The 17,885-nt window shown below is 41.2% G+C and overlaps 1 protein-coding gene across 1 annotated transcript in view; it reads left to right on the forward strand.

Moving 5' to 3' along the window:
- The first annotated feature begins 8,750 nt into the window (after window positions 1–8,750).
- Sp140 (SP140 nuclear body protein) overlaps window positions 8,751–17,885 on the forward strand; it is a 74,896-nt gene continuing 65,761 nt past the window's right edge. The window contains exon 1 of the mRNA XM_058577569.1: window positions 8,751–8,967. The gene's annotated coding sequence lies outside the window, so the exon portion shown is untranslated. The remainder of the gene's footprint in view (window positions 8,968–17,885) is intronic.

The following is a 17,885-nucleotide window of genomic DNA, read 5'->3' on the forward strand; positions in this document are numbered from 1 at the left end:
TGTAGTGAGGGCTTATTATGAATATTCTTTATTCTGGGGTGGGGTTCCAGGATTGAACTCAGGGGTCTCCATCACTGAGCCATATCCCCAGCCCTAATTTGTATTTTATTTAGAGATAGAGTCTCACTGAGTTGCTCAGCACTTTGCTTTTTGCTGAGGCTGGCTTTGAACTCGTGATCCTCCTGCCTCAGCCTCCTGAGCCCCTGGGATTACAGATGTGCTTCACTGTGCGTATAATTCTTCTTAGCTCAATTTTATGGGTATATAAAATGGATCCAACTTAAGTGAACATTGTGATGAATTTTAGCAAATATCGGCACCACCACAATGAAGATGCAGTCCATCTTCAACACACCAGAGTGCTCTCCTGTATCCTTTGCAGAAAATTCCCTCCTCAACCCCAGCAATGGGCAACGGTAGACCATCTGTGTGTGACTGCAGATTAGTTCCATCTGTACTAAATTTTACAAAAATGGAAACCTAGGGTGTGCACTTTCTGGTATGTGGCTTTTCTGGCTCATCATAATACTTTTGAGACTCCTTCCTGCTCTCTAGCTGATGTGCTGGCCACCTCTCGCTCATCCTGTCTGGTTAGTATGATGTCACCAATGTGATCCATCAGTGGCACGTTCTATGGATGTCAGGTGTTCCAGACCTTTTTGAATCTATTATGACAAAAGACAGGTGAGCTAATTGAACCCCAAAACAAAATCATAATTAATATTCTTATGTATTGAATATAAAAGCAAACCGTTTGGGATCCTTCTTTCTAATCCAAAAGGAAAGAGAACATTACTGAATCAACAGCCCCACACTGTGCACCTGTGAAAAGAGATGGCTGGGGATCTTCCTGAACTGCCTATCTTCTTGGCCTGCTCCTCCAGTGGCTTATAAATTCTGTGAGTGACCCAATATGCTTCTTTTTTTTTTTTCAGAGTAGAAATTAGAAGTTTATTAAAGGACAGCAGAAAAGACTTCTCCCGGAGGAAGAAGGGGACCCAAGAGGTGGAATCTGTGGAAGTGATGTTGTCTTCCCCTTTTTATAGTTCTTTCAGTGATGGAATGTAGGTGGGAAGGCCCGAGGAGTGGGACACAGGTGGGCCAAAGAAGTAATCTGGTCAGGAAGGACTTCTGAGTCAGCACCTTTTTGCTGGGGGCTATTCATTAACATTTCTTTGAGGTGGACTTTGGCCTAGGGCCTTTTCGGGACTTCATTAACATTCCATGAGTTGTCCTGCGTTTCCCAGAATCATTGCCAGCATAGCCTCCATTTTAGATTTCACTCGGCATTAGACCCGATTTATCTAACTACACTGACTACCTAACTTTAAATCTGGCTTCATTCCCCCCTCTAATTTGGGAACTCCTTACTGCTGTAAGGAAGGGGGGCGAAGAAGATCTTTCTGGCTTCTTCAGGCTGAAAAGGGACGATGTGGGGCAAGCAGTTTGGAGTCCCCCTTTAAAAATCTGGTCTATCGAGTGGTCCATGATAGAAGTCTGATTGAGAAGTAATAGTCTGGAGGGCCATTTGAGTGATGGATGGTCTATAAGAGAAACAAGAATTCATTAGTATTGGAACCATACTGATGCAGCAATAAATGCGATAGCACAGGAATATGCCAATGAGTATGATGGCAAAGACAAAGACTAACAATGTTTTCCACCAGGAAGTACCAAGAACCAGGAGCTAAGATATTGTTTCCATGACAAAGTTGCTGAGGACATGGCTTCTATCTGAGCATGTAAATCTTTAAGGATATTTGTCACATTGCGAGAAATGTCAGGGATGTAAACACAACATTTAACTTTTAGGGTTACAGATGTCCTTTTCCTTAAGATACAGTTTAATAATTTAATGTCGTCTGATCTTGAAAAATCCTTTTACTAGTATGACCTCTGTGTCTAATAGAGAAATTTTTAATTCTGTTACTTAGGGCTGGATAACCATACTTGCAAACACTAAGCCTACCTGTGTAGGTTAGAAATAAAGGCCTTAAACTAAAAACTACTCTGGCAGTTCCTTTTGATAGTTATCAGGCATTCCTGTCTGAGAATCTCTTTTGCAGCCTCCAGTTTACTTATTTTTGGAAGTTACATTTAACTATTATTATTATTTAAAATGTCCAAGAACAGCTGTGCTTTGGCTTTGACTGTCTTTGCTAAGTGTTTAAGATGAAGCAAGTCAAACTGACTTTTGTTTTTATCTATTGTTAACAGTCAGCTGAGCTTCCCTGGGAGTCCTCTGGGAACTTACAGCAGCTTCTCAGTTCTGCTAGTGCCATTTGCGCTAGGATGGGTCCAGGCCTTGCTTGACCATGTGGCTTCCCTTGGAAGCATCAGGGATGTCTCCCTTTTCTGATGACCCTCCTCTTCACAGCAAATGCACTGATTGGCTTTCTGTCCTCCACTGGTCTCATTAATCTCCCTGATCGGGAGGTTATGTGGCCTAGAGTTGCAAAGCTCTTTGGAGAAGTCCCCTATTCCCTGATTCAGACTGACTTAGAGGGCAAGAGCCAAATATTGGTTTTCTTGGCCCTTTTAATTTAACTTTAATTTTAAAACTTAATCTTAAACATCCAGCAAATAAGTTTCAACAGCCTTATACTAAGAGTACTGGGCTTTAATGTCTATCTCTCTCTCCTGTAGGTGATAACTCCTTATCTTAAATTAACCCAGGTTGTGTGTTCTTAAAGCAGTACCTCTGCAAAACATTAACAGGCAATCTTAAATCATTTATAAGAAAACTACAAAATAAAATTATCAAGAGTAAAAACATATTTAGTTCATGTAATAGCTACCTTGAATTTTGGTAGAGTTATACATTATAATCCCTTGTTTGAGATCCTGGTAATCGTGACAAAAACCAACTTCTGGACACAACTTTAAATGTACTGAAATCTGGCCTACTTCTTCCATAGTCACTTTCACATGCAGTGAGATGGGACAGAGCCTTATCTCAAGTAAGGCAGTGCTCTTCATAAATCTTAAGTACTGTAGTTCTGAAACTGATCTTTGCTTTTTAAACATCATTTTACAAAGCCTACATAAATTGTTGTGAACTTGAGCAAACACAACATAATATCACATCTAAAACATGAATTAAAGAAAGGCTGAAAGCTTTTAACCTTTTGTAGAAAAGTAGCAAAGTACTTTTGTGTTTTGCAATAAAACCTTCACACAGATTAGGCTCTCATTAACTTAAAAATACATTTAAATTGTATCTCAGTGTAAAAAGTAACATAGAACTTTACATATCTTATTGATAACAAATCCAGTTATAGAACACAAATGATATAAATAAATCTGCAACATGTTTTTCTTTTTAAGCCTAAAATTACCATACAACTTTAGAACACCAGCTTGATACAATGCTCTTTTAAAACTTCTACCTTACAGACTTGTATACCTGGAAGATATGAACACATTAACACCACAATTACATTGATGTTTTTATATTAATCAAGTTTAGCTTTTTAAAGAAATAACATGGCACAATTCTCTAAAAACAGTACTTGTTTAACCAGCTGTTTAATTTCTTTAAGATTACTTGCTCAAAAACTTACACTTATAAGCAACTTACACAGACCTTTTTTATATCATTTACTTAAACCCTCTTAATTACTTAATCATATAGACTCTTATCCAGAAACACATTTTCCCTCTATTAAATCCATACCTAGAACCTTTTAGTTTCTCTTTCTCATCTGTTAACTTTTTTCTGTTCACATTTTGAAACAATACTTGTAAATTTTATAGACATATTTTTTCATCTATTTACCAAATTTAAATTGAGCCATTTGAATCACGTGAATCAAAGATATTTGGATCCATTTTTTAAAAATTTTTCATGAGCGCTCCTCATCTGTCAATTGTCATATCACTGCACGATATATGGACATACACACAGACATACCGACATACAACACGTAACACAAGTGTAACACAACACAATAGTAAAGGCCTTGTAGCTTTTTCAGGTGAAATCTCATTGCAATGTTTAAAAAAATTCCAGTTGATCAAAAATAGAACTTATCAGAAAAACATTAACTTGTCTGTAGGATCAAAATCATGAACTAAAAAAAAAAATACAGAATCTAAGAAAAAGCAAAAGTCCTAGAAAAAATTGACCGGCCAGTAATTAGTAAATGCCATACAATTTACTCTTTGGTTTAATCTAGTTTGAGTTCCCATAAAAAGACACTTTTACTCTTTTTTTTCTTGGGCCTCAGATCTGTCTCCTACTAAGTGCTCCAGACTTCTATTTGCATATCAACTTAAGTCCTGGCTGAGGTCTGGAAGGAACTGGGAAAACTGGAATTCTGAGCAGAAACCTCATGCCTAAGGCATTTTAACCATAAGTCACAATTTTCAGGTTTGGATGTTGAAAATTATGATACAAGTTTAAGATACAATTTACAAAATTTCATATCTTTACATTTTCCTACACTAGAAAAACTTGCTCACACAAAACTGAAAATAGGATCTCTACCATCAGAAGAAATTTCTTTAGGATCATTAAGTCACTTCCTTTGTTCTGAAGTTCCTAAAGTAGTATTAAGTTACATTAAGTCATTTGAAAAAAATTTTAAAAGAGAACCACACACTACCATGTATATCCAAAATTAAGCTTTAAAAATTTAAGACTGTTGCTATTCAATGTTATTTCAATAAGCCAGACCAACGTTCCAATTCAACATTTTTTTCCTAAATCTTACACACTGAGGGGAAAGATACCATATCATAATTTACTATCCTTGCCCAAGTTAATGCTCTGGTACACCTAGTGAAATCTTCTCAGGCTACCCAGTTCAAAATAAAACTAAATGATTGGGAGTTACTTGCCAACTTGGAAGTAGAATTCTTTTAATTTTCTATCCTAAGTATTTAAGTTCTCCAGCATGAATTATCTGAAATCACAAACTAAACAATTACCTAACCCCAACTTTTAACTGCAAGATTATGCAATGCTTCAAACTCATTTAGATACCAGATTGTTACAATAAAAAATCATCTTTTAGACACACATTTAGCCAAGATCATCCCCAAGAAACAATCTATAATAACCTTTAAAATAGAGAGACCAGATAAGAGAAAAATCTCTCCAGGTTTTTAACTTCCATTTAATTATGACTCCTAGCAGTGGCACCATAGATTTCCCCATGAGTGGACCAGATGTTTTCACAGAGGGGCAACTATAGGTGTAAAATCAAGGGTCTCAGTGTGACTGACTTTACTGCATTCAGTGTCCCTTCTTTTTAAGTGGACAGAGATGGAGCAATCCTTACAGTGCAGGGAAGGATGAGGAAATTCCCCAAAGCGAAAATGGCTCTGGCAGCTGCTGGGAGTACCTCAGTTTCCCTTTTACTTACAGGATTAGCTCCTTTGGATAGATCCAATCCCAGGCAATCTGGCATATCTCTTAACTTTCCAGTAGAGTCAGTTTTTATCTGCCTTAGGTCTTGAAGGGGGAAGGGGTTATGTACTTTGATCGGCCCAAATTTTTCTCCTGATTCTTTTTCCTCAGTGAGTCCAAGATTTTTTCTCTTCATGGCAGATATCATAGCTAAGTCTACTTTACACTGTTGGCATAATTTAGGATTTTCCCTTAGAGCAAAGAAAATCTGAACATACAGCACCTCACACCATTTCCTTTTTTGTAAATTTTATCAAACTGTAAAATTGTATTAAAATTGATATTTCCCTCTGGTGGCCAGGTTTCTTCATCAGAGTTTGTATTGAGGCCAGGCCAAGAAAATGAGGCGCTTTTTCTTGAGCGTCTGAGGTTCAAATCTATCCCAATTTTTTAATACGCAGGCTAGTGGTGCACCTGGCGTATTGGAGAGAGAGAAGCTCCCGTCTGAGTGAGAAGAAAACAGGACTCAGGCGCCCACGCCGCGCCAGAGAAAACTGTTCTCATTAGGGACGTCTCCCTAAGTTTGAGCTTCCTAAACGGTCCAGAAAACCCGTCTCTCACCTTGCTTTGCCAAGGGGTTTCTGGTCCCCTTTAGCAAAGTGCTAGGGTCTCAGTTTGCCCTGTGCCCGAGACCCTGGGAGGATTCAGACTTAAGGGCATTACTGCTTATCCTCCTGGCCACTAAAAACCCATTGCAAAAGAGAAACATGCGCTCTTTGTTGCCTTTGCTCTGTAGACTAAAGGAGCCGCCTAAGTGTTAAGGGATATCTACTGGTTGTAAGGTAGCAGATTACCAGAGGAGTTGATCTAAAAATGCCTCTCTAGCAGCTTAGGGAACACAACACATTTTAAACATTGGGGCGGTAAAACAGACTAGTTAAAGTTACCTATGCATCTTAGGGAACCTGGGCAGATTTTGCAAATTATCCAATGCCTTTCTCTCAGTCCTACAACCTGAATTGCTAACATTTCTGACCTGCAAAGGAAGGGGAGCATCCAGGAGGAATGGATGCGGGGTTGGGAGTGTTGCGTAGCCCATACAGAGGCAAATGTGATTGGGGCTTTCCCTCAGTGCCATTCATCTACCGATCACCCTAGATACCCCTGAGGGCTGTCGGGAGGGGGCTCAAGAGAAAGGAACCTTAGGAATCCTCTGAGTGTAGCCCAGACTGGAATTCCGCAGTTGTTCCAAACTCCTTCCTCCACCTCCACGCATCCGAGGCAGATTGGGATTCGGGACACTGTGTACTCACGCCAATTGCTCTCCAGGCCCAGACAGAAAAGTTGGAAGCGGCTTTGGCAGAACCCAACATGCCTGCTCTGTATTGAACAGGTGATTGAGAGCTGCCTAGGCCGGGAAACCTCTCACCCGAGTCTTGAAGAGTGGCGGCTGCACTAATTGCTTTTAAGTAGCCGTCGGGTGCCCACCTTACCCTCCAGAAAGAAAGAGAGAGAAAGATGCACCTCAAACAGACATGGGGTGCGTGCACTTACCTCGGTGTAGAATCTCGGTCTGGGACCTCCAATATGTTACCGCTGTTGACCGGTGACGAGTCCTTGCTTCCCCAATGTTGAAGAATAACACCAAAGAAGCACGCTGAGGCAAGGTCAGAGTAGAAATTAGAAGTTTATTAAAGGACATGAGAAAAGACTTCTCCCGGAGGAAGAAGGGGACCCAAGAGGTGGAATCCCCCCAATACGCTTCTAAGACGATGATTTTCTACCCCAGTTAGCCGGAATCAGTTTGGTTACTTGTATCCCAAATCCTGACTGATTCAAAAATTGGGCACCAGGGTATGAATTGTGAGCAACGCACCTTTAAAGATTGTGTGGTCTCTCTGGGATTGTCACCTGACATAGCTGGACTGCCGCAGTCTGGCTGGGCACAATTCAGGAGCCACTTGTCAAAAGAAAGGAACTTTATTTTTAGAACCACACACGCCAAACAAAACAGCTCCTCAGGAAAAACCTTCAGAGCCCAACTGCCACCACCGGCTTCCCATAAGCCTCTCAACTTCCCCCACTCCTCCTGCTCTCGAGGCTGATTGGCTGGGTCGCGTGGGCGGAGCCAAAAAAAGTCCCCCAATGAGCAGCTACGTCATCTGAAAGGGCGGGGAAACAGCCCAATGAGCATCACCGCAGAGGAGCCAATCAGCTAGAAGTTGCTGCCCCCCCCCCCCCCCCCCCCCCGTGAGCCAATCATCAGCTGGCAGTCTGAAAGTTTGCTGGGGCCCCTTTGGCTGTGGCTCTCAACACTGGACATGAAAGGAAGTGAGCACCCTGTCTGTGTTCACCAGCTGGAATTCGGCAGGCTTTGCCTAAAGTCGCAGGTTCAGATTGTGGTGACTCCTGGTTCCACGTGTGGATTCTGGCGTGCTCAGCCACATGGACAGGAATCTTCCAGGCCAAATGAGAGCTTCAACTTGCCTGTAGGGATTACCACTGACTTGGCCTAAATCTGGGTGGGAGCAAGGAGGCAGGCTGGGGTCTCTTGGCCCCACGGTCACAGGGAGGTAAAGAGACAGTTCTGCCCGTGCTGTCTCCGCCCGGTCCTGCAGGCACCCCCTGTCTCCCATTTGCCTCCGTCTCAGACCCATTGTTCTGCCTGGATTTCTGCTTTTATTTATTTGCTTCATTTGTCTTTTGCTCCAATTTCTTTGTCTTTCAACTTTATATCCATGTAGTTGTTTTTGAAAGTTGTTTCAGATCCTTTTCAGAATGAGGGTCAGGTATAGTAAAAAAACAAATAACCAAAAAAAAAGATGCCCTGTCTTCCCGCATCACCTTGTCTTTGAAGGTCTAGATCATCTCAGCTCTGAGCCTCCATCCAGGAGGCTCTCCTCCGAGTTCTGATGAAATGGTTGAAGCTGATGTTCCCAGGCACCCTGGCTGTGGTTGTGAAGTGCCCGTACATACAAGCAACTTAGAATTCCACTTTGGCCTCTCTGCTCCAATTCTCTGCATCTGCCTTTGGTTGGAGGAGTGGGAAGAGTCTTTTCCTACCTCTGGATGCTCTCCAGAGAGGCTGAGAGCTTTATAATGCCACGAGTCTCCACCTCCAATAACTAAGTCTGACTCCTCCAGTCCAGGCTGGCCAAGGTGACTGGCCAGGCACAGGCCTGAGAGAACATTCTCAAAGCTTCACTTTCCCAGCCACCGTGGCAAGTGGAAGGGGCAAACATGGCATTTACTTCCCCCGTGCGAACCATGCCACCTCATCTCAGGACAACAGTGGTCCCTGTTAGTTGAATGGACTTTCCCACCCTGTCTTTCAGGAACTCCTGGGTTGGCCCGTTCCTCCTCCCCAGGGCACAGGCTAGAGTATTGGTGCTTGGTGCAGCCACTTCACATGATTGGGCAATTTCACTTTTCTCTTCCCCTTTTGACGCAAACCCCGAGGGATGGAGGGGTTGACCAATTGGCGGGGTTTCTCCTCTGATCTCTGGGATGGCACAGAGGTAGTGGAAATCTAACCCAGCTGCGGCTAAGCCAAGCGCACGGCCCAGGGGCCAGCAGTAGGGACGGCAGACGTGGACCCAAAGTCTCAGTTTCAGGTAAGTCCCAGCCTCCTCTCCTTGTCCTCATCTGTGGTAAGGTCACCTCTGCATTTGTTACATATGTCTCCCCAGCCCATTCCACAGGTCCACAAGAGAACAAGACTACAAGAAATAAAACCTAGGAAAGCAGATGTTGATGGCAGTGGGTTGGCTCTTGGGGGAACTAAAAGCCACTCAAAGTCACATGGCTGGGCTGGGGCTGCTAGAACTTCAAGGTCCCTCCTGAAGGTTCCTTGTGACCTCTGCACTTTCATCTGCCTCAGCTTTCCTTATCCCCACCCAACAGACAACTCTGTCCCCCACAAAAAAAGTCTTTTTAGAAAAATTAGAATCCAAATTAAATGCCTATTTGTTGTTCAGCTTTTTCTAGCCTGCAGAGTTGGGGGCCAGTTCTGCTCTGGGTGGCCATGAGCCCTTGGAGTCCATGCAGGATCTTTAAACCCTTGATTGGGGGAATCAGAAGTAGATGAGCCCCAACAACCAACGGGATAGGTGGGGAGAGTGCTGCTTGTTGTTGTTTTTTAACAAGACTCTGTTACACATCTGGCTAGAGAAGGATAAAAATGATCTTTTAAACACACAAGAAAAGACAAATACAGTAATATAGTCTTGTTGATAGAAACTAAAGCAGTGTAAAAGTGTATGGAAAAATCCTCTAATTGGGACTCTCTGCCAAGGTACTTCTGACACTGTGAAACCACAAGGAAAAAAAATCATTTCCTCTTTAAATATTTGATAGAATCCAGTAGTGATAATATCTGGGACTAGAATTTCTCTTTTAGAGGGCTATTCATTACTGATTCAATTTATTTAATAGACAGAGTCCTGTTCATATGGTCTAACACTCCTTTTCGAGTTTTGGTAGTTCATGACTTCAGGAATTTGTTCACTTCTTCTGTTATCAATTCTGTAGGCGGAGGGTTTCCCATAGTATTTTTTTAATCCTTTTAATGTCTATAGGACTCATAGTGATGACTCTTCTTTTATTTCTGGCTTTAGTTATTTGTTTGTTTTTGTTTTGTTTTGTTTTGTTTAGTTTTTCTTTGTAAGCCTGGCTCAAGATTTACAATTTTATTGATCGTTGGTTTCATTGGATTTCTCTAGTGCCTTCCTATTTCAACTTCATTAATTTTTCCTTCCTTCCTTCCTTCCTTCCTTCCTTCCTTCCTTCCTTCCTTCCTTCCTTCCTTCCTTTTTTTCTTTTTTCTTTTGGCACCGGGGATTGAACTCAGGGGTGCTTTACTGCTGAACTACATCCCCAGCCCTTTTTATTTTTTAATTTTGATACAGGTCCTTGCTAAATTGCTGAGGCTGGCTTGAATTTGTAATCCTCTTGGCTCAGCCTCCTGAGTCGCTGGGATTATAGGTGTGTGTGCGTCACTTTTCCCAACTTCAATTTTATTAATTTCTATGTTAATTTTTATTGCTTGTTTTCTTCTGTTTGCATTAAGCTTCAATTGCTCTTTTTTTTTTCTTCAATTTCCTCAGATAGAAGCATAGATTATTGATTGAGATCTTACTTCTTTTCTTTTTGCAGTACTGAGGATTGAACCTAGGGTCTCCTTCATTTCGGGAGGTGCTCTACCACTGAGCTACATTTATAGCCCTTTTTATTTTGAAACAGGGACTCTCTAAATTGCCCCAGTTGGCCTTGAACTTGCAATCCTCCTGCTTCAGCCTTTCAGGTTGCTGGGATTCCAGGTGTGTGCCACCATACCAGGCTCTTCCTTCCTAATATATGTATTCAATGCTGTACATTTCCTTCTAAGCATGTCTTTACTGCATTCCATAAATGTTGATAGTTAGGTTCTTATTTTCATTTAGTTAAAAATATTTAATTAATTTATTTATTTGGTACCAGGGATTGAACTCAGGGGTACTCAACCACTAACCCACATCCCCAGACCTATTTTGAATTTTATTTAGAGACAGGGTCTCACTGAATTGCTTAGTGCCTCACCATTGCTGAGGCTGGCTTTGAACTCACAATCCTCCTGTCTCAGCTTCCTGAGCCACTGGGATTAAGTTCAGAATATTTAAAAACTTATTTTGAGACATTTCCTTTGACTCTTAGAACTGTGTTTTTTAATCTCTAAATAGTTTGGGATTTTCTAGCTATCTTTCTGTTATTGCTTTCTAGTTTAATTCCACTGTAGTCAAACAGCATACTTTTCATGATTTCTATTCTTTTAAATTTGCTAAGGTGTGATTTGTGGCTCAGAATATGGCAAATCTTGGAAAATGTTCCATGTGAACTTAAAGACTGTGTGTATTCTTCTGTCACTGAATGGAATATTACATAAGTGTCACTTAGATCAAGTTCATTGCTATTGCGGTTCCGGTCAACTGCATCCTCACTGATTTTCAACTACTGAGAAATATTGACATCTCCAACAGTAGTGGGTTTGTCTATTTCTCACTGTCTTCAATCAATTTTTGCCTTGCATTTAAAAATTTTTAAAATTTGTTCTTTTTAGATATACATGACAGTAGAGTATATTTTGACATGTCACCCATATGTGGAGTATAATCTCTCATTCTTGTGGTTGTACATGATGTGGACTTACACTGATGGTGTATTCATATATGAACGTAGGAAAGTTCTGTCTGATTCATTCTACTGTCTTTCCTATTCCCATCCCCACTCCCTTCCCTTCATTCTCCTTTGTCTAATCCAATGAACTTCTATCTGCCTCTGCCCCTTATCATGTGTTAGTATCCGCATATCAGAGAGAACATTTGACCTTTGGTTTTTTGGGGTTGGCTTATTTTACTTAGCATGACAGTCTTCAATTCCATCCATTTACTGGCAAATGCCAACATTTCATTCTTCTTTATGCCTCGCATGTTTTGATGCTACTTTGTTAGGAAATACAGAAATATTGAGGGATAAGAATGAATGATAGGTGCAACCTATTTGCCAATGATTCAGGAAAAAAGAATCTATAGACAAATAGAAATTAGAGAATATACTAAAAAAAAAGTCATTATTTGCAACTTTTCTATAAGTATGAAATCATACCAAGATGTTTTGCTTCTGATTAGGACCTTTACCATCCTTTACCTTATGAGAAGAAATGAATATTAGTTACATTTGCCTTAAATTCATCCCTTGTTGCTCTTTGATAAATGGATTTTTGATGACTATTTTAACATATAGATTGTGTATAAAAAGTTAGATAGAATTTAATAGATACTACCTTCCAACATGATTGTTACAATTATGCCTACCCTTACACTTGCAATACATTTTTACACTAATCATGCCCACTTGAAATTACAAACTTCTTATTATCCTTTTTGAACATTGCTCCCAGTTATTTCACTTACCCACACACTAGAATCATCCAGTCGACTTTTGCTGTTTTTCCTTGAACAAATCACTGTTTCTTAGGTCATGTTAAAATAGGAAAAACAATTACTTGTATCAGCTTTTATTCCTTTTCTGATGCTCTCTGCTTTAAGTAGATCTGAGTTTCTAACTCATTTCATATTTCTTCTTTATGAAGAATATCTCTTAATATTACTTGCAAGATAGATCACGTGGCAACAAATTCCCCCAGTTTCTGTTTCTTCATTTCTCTGTCACTGGCAAAGTTACTTTCACAGAAAATGGAAGTCTAGATTGGTGCTTTTCTTTTTTTATCGTTATAAATATTTTTCTCCCCTTTTGAGTTATGTCATTTTGTAACAGGGACTTTGAGGGTATTCTTGCTAAAGCACTAACTATTCAGCTGGGCTCATGGATGTCCACTGGGTAACTGAGGCAGGGTCAAACTTGGTCTCTCTGCCTTCCTTTGGCCTCTCTCCTTTGCTAGCATAAACTTTGGGTCAGATTCCTGATCAAATCTGCTGGTAGACATATTAATCATTTAAAGAATGTTTGTTAAAGTTGGTGATCCTCTGCCTTCAAGGCTGAAGGCAGCAAGAAAAGAGAGATGAAGATAGTTTCAAGATTTGCAGGGGCGTGATGTCAACTGCCACCTGTACAACATCCTGTTCCAGACCACTGGACCAGCACCTAAAGACCTTGCACCTAAGCTGGACTCAGTCATTGTGTAATTAATTCCGTCTTGCCTTTCTCACTTAATTTTTTTTTCCTCTGAGTCACTCTCTCTCGCCACATCCTGTCTCAAAATAAAATAAGAAGGGCTGAGAGTGGAGCTCAGTGGTAGAGCACCACTGGGTTCTATCCTGAGTACTGTCAAAAAGAAGAAGAAGGAGAGGAGGAGGAGGAGGAGGAGGAGGAGGAGGAGGAGGAGGAGGAGGAGGAAGGAGGGGAGGGGGAGGGGAGGGGGAGGGGGAGGAAGAAGAAGGAGGAGGAGGAAGGAGGGAGAGGGGGAGGGAGGGGGAGTGGGAGAGGAGGAGGGGGAGGGGAGAGGGAGGGGAAGGGGAGGGAGAAAGAGAAAGAAGGAAGCATGCATCATGGCAAGGGTTGAAACTTCTGGCAGGCAGCAGCAGCTTTCTCATCACTGAGGTGACAAGGCTCCTCATGGCTCATACTGAGATGACACCAACCAGACACAGTCTGACCACGACGACTTGACCAGGCATATGTCTTCACCCTGCACTTTCGTCCCTCCCCTGTAAAATCCTAGAGCTCTTGCCAGTACCCAAAGACAGGACTGAGGATGCTGGGCTTCCCCTGTCCTTCCCAGCCTGGCCAAACTGAATAACTTCCTTTTCCCTTTTCCCATCATTTTCTGCTTGGTTTCCAGGGTGAGTGACTGCACCTGGTCTGTTGGGACCCCCAGAATGAGGGCTCCCCAGCCTAGGACTCCAGTATTAGTTGCTAAAGAGAAATCAGGTGTTACTTTTAGTCTTGTCCCTCCATGGATAAGGGCTTTACCCCTCTGGCTACTTTCAACATTTTCTGTCTTTGGCTTCCTGCAGTTTGTGAATGGTACATCTAGGTAGAAATTATTTGATGTTTGCTGAGCTTCCTGAATCTTTTTTTTTAGTTGTTGATGGACCTTTATTTATTTATTTTTACATGGTGCTGAGAATCGAACCCAGTGCCTCACACACGCCAGGCAAGCGCTCTACCACTGAGCCACAGCCCTAGCCCCTGAATCTTTTTTTTTTTGTCTCATTAATTAGACACAGAATTCTTCACCATTATCACTTCAAGTGTATCCTCTGCTCTACTCTCCCTTTCTTCTCCTCTGATATTCCAATAATGTCTCTTGGAATCAACCCAGCCGTCTTGAATATTGGGTTCTGTTTTTCCTTTCTCATTTTCCTCCTTGCATTTCGATTTGAAACATTTCTGTGAATGTAGTTCAACCCACTGATTCTTTCTTTGGCCAGATAAACCCACCAAAAGAATTCCTCACTTTGTTACAGTGGTTGTGATTTCTAGCATTTCACTGTTCATTATTTTTTGAGTTTTTATCTGTCTGCTTTCTCCACCACTTATTCTTGCACTTGTCTGCTTTTTCCTTTTGACCCTTGACATATCAGCTACGATCATTATGTTGCATCCTTACCTAATAATTTGAAAGTGTCTCATAACTGAGTCTGGTTTTGATGGTTGCTGTGTCTCTTCAGACCATTTTTTCTTAAATAGCCTGTTTTCTTAAATAACATGATAAAACGTTCAGCATATTTTATCTTTTATTTTTCCAAAAAATATCAGACACGATGAATTCAGTCATAGGAATGGAGGTAAATGAACCATTAATGTGAGGTTTCATGCCCATCGGTGTTGGGGACCGCAAATCTCTGCCAGGCGCCATCTTGACTTGATTCGCTGTCCCTAACACATCAGGTTGGATGATGGGCTCTATTGAATGTTGGTTCTCCCTGTAGATGGCAGAGATTTCAAATTCCTCTAGAGTTCTTGTTCTTGTTTCCTCTGTTTTCTGTGGATTTCCCAAGAGCTCTTTCTTTTTTTTAAAATTAAATTATTTATTTATTCTAATTTGTTATACATGATGGCAGAATGAAATTCATTTCATATTACACATATAGAGCACAATTTTTCAAGTCACTGATTGTACAAAAAGTATTTCCACACCATTCATGTCTTCATACCTGTACTAAGGGTAACAATGTCTAACTCATTCCACCATCATTCCTACCCCATTGCCCCCTCCTTCCCCCTCCTTCCCCTTTGCCCTCTCTAAAGTTCCTCCCATGCTCAGCCCTCATCGCCATTATGAGTTAGCATCCTCATATCAAAGAAAACATTTGGCTTTTGGTTTTTTGGGATTGGCTTGCTTCACTTAGCATTATATTCTTCAACTTCATCCATTTACCTGCAAATTACATGGTTTTATTCTCTTTTAATGATGAGTAATGTTCCATTGTGTATATATATCAAAGTTTCCCTATCCATTCATCTACTGAAGTGCTTCTGGGTTGGTTCCACAGTTTAGCTATTGTGAATTGTGCTGCTATAAACATGGATGTGGCTGTGTCCCTGTAGTATGCTGTTGTTAAGTCCTTTCTTAAACAGTCTGTACCTCATCTCAGCTTTAGTCCATACTGGAGCCCTTGGATAGAAAGAGAAGGTGTCATCTGTTATCTTGTGATTCCATCTCAACAATTGTTGAGGGCCACAGCCGAGTCGGGATGACGCATGGCATTTTTGCCAGAAGTAGTGGTTGAGAGGTGACGCTAGCGAGCCATTAAGATGATGACTTTTGAGTTCTGGCGTCATGTCCAAGTTGGTAATGGATTCGACCATGCTTACAGTGAAGGGTGCTTGGGGACCATAGGTTGTTACAGCCTCCTTTAACTGCTTCACTGTTTTGAAATCTAAAGCATGGTGAATTTGCTGCCCTCCTGCCTGTTCAAGTACAGGGCATGCTAATCTTTGAGGTCCTGTCTCAGGATCCCATTTATCAACTACGGGGGTTGAGGGCCACTCAGCTGTCTCCATAGGTGGAGCTGTTGGTTGAATTACGCCCTCTGGTGATAGAACAGAGTTAGTAGCAGCCTCCTGTTGTAGCTTCCCCCCTGATAGCTGTTTCTCCTCTAAGCTTTCTTCCTTTAAATTTTCTTCCTCTGTCTGACTAGCTCGAGAGACCTTCTCTTTTGCTTGATCTAACATGTTTTCTACCATAGTCTGGACCTCTAACAATTTACTTAACATTCTTTCAGTTTGTTTTTTACTAATTTCTAATCTACTATAAAGATAATGCAACCCATCAAGATAACACAAAACAAAACCGAAACAGAATGAAACAAAAACGGAACAAAAATTGTTGTATCAATTTTCATATTTTCTTGACATGTGCATTTGTGGTCTATTTCTATCTCTTCCTCAGGGGCGAACAACTTCAAACCTTGAGCCAACCATTTTTCCCAGTTTGCCTGAGAAAGTTCTAGGGATAGGCAGCTTGAAACAAAAACAAAACAAATCAAAACAAGAACACATTGTTTTTTGAAATGGTCACCCATTCTCTCGCCTTCCCTCAGGGGCGAGCAATTTCACTTACCTCCGAGCTTCAGGCTTTCCCCGTACGGGCCACCAAATGCCGCAGTCCAGCTGGGCACAAATCACGAGCCACTGAAGCAGGAACAAACTTTATTTCTGAACTCCACCAGCACACTCCACACACGCTCCTGGCAACTCCCCCAAACGCCACGCCGCCTCCCCAGGAACCAGCAACCGGAAAATCCCTCCTCCAGAACTTCCCCAACCAATGGGAACTCTCCGGGAATCCCCGTGAGAGCTCAAGGGGAACTCAACGGGAACTCCGCCAGAACTCAAAAGTCATCATCTTAATGGCTCGCTAGTGTCACCTCTCAACCACTACTTCTGGCAAAAATGCCATGCGTCATCCCAACTCGGCTGTGGCCCTCAACAAACAATTTAGTAGGACTGTATCCCTGGACTATAACTCGTGCAAGTATTCTTAGTTATTCCCCTTTCCCATCCCGTTTAGAAGAGACAATGCTAAGGGGCTGGATGTACAGCAGCCCTACCCCTAGGACCATAAAGCCTGGGTAGAGTGTTTGGTTATTTAACAATTTTTTTCTTTTCCCTTTCCCTTGACAGAAATGCAGGGGAGTTTTCTTGGCTCTTTACACTGAGAACCTGGTGGTGCTCTTGGAGGGAAGAGCCACAAAAGGCTGGGGGCTGCCCTAAGACTCTGGCCCCCAGGAATTTCTCCCTCCGCACTCGGCTTCTGGCAATTCACCAAACTTACAATTTAAATGTCCCCTGTCTATGGCTGTGGTGGCTTCTGCCCCAGGTTGCTCACCTTGGCTGAGATTTATCAGTCTCTCCAGATTTGGGGTTGGCAGTTTTCCCCTGAGACCTCAGTTCTTTCATAGATACAAGAAAAGCCCTTGATTTTCGGTTGCTTTCTTCTTGTTGTAGGAGAGGAGTGATGATTTCCAACGTTTTTGCATTCAGAGCCAAAACCAGCAGTCTAGTGAACTTTCAGATCTCTGTTACGTTTAGATATGTCTCTTAACAAACTTTTTTTTTGTTTTAAAATTTTGGTTTTATCGTACTATTGTCTTATAGTCAGAACATGTAACCTGGAAACTTTCTCATTATTAGTATTTATGGAATTTAATTCAGAGCAAGAAACATGGTATGTTCATAAGTGTTTAGGATCAAGAGTTATTTATAAGTCAATCTTGCTAATTTTTGAAACATATTCTGCACATCTTTGATCTTTTTTTATGTACTAGAGGAGTTAAACTGGAAGTGAAATTGTTTTTAGCAATCATGACAGAATGTCTATCTTTTAAAAATCTTTTTTTGCATTTGCCCAGTGGAACTTGCTCAGCTTTTGACTGTTAACATTTTTAATGTTCCCTAATCTTTGTTGTATCTCTTGTAGTTAGATTCTATTTTGATCATTTATACTTTAAGATGGAAATTAATCTGTTTTAAATGATATATTTTCCTATGAATTTTTTTGGTCCTTCTTATAACTTATGTCTCTTTTGTT

This window comes from Marmota monax, unplaced genomic scaffold (genome assembly GCF_021218885.2).
Source record: "Marmota monax isolate L192 unplaced genomic scaffold, Marmota_monax_Labrador192_F-V1.1 WCK01_AAM20220418_F8-fsc00041, whole genome shotgun sequence".
NCBI classification, from domain to species: domain Eukaryota; kingdom Metazoa; phylum Chordata; class Mammalia; order Rodentia; family Sciuridae; genus Marmota; species Marmota monax.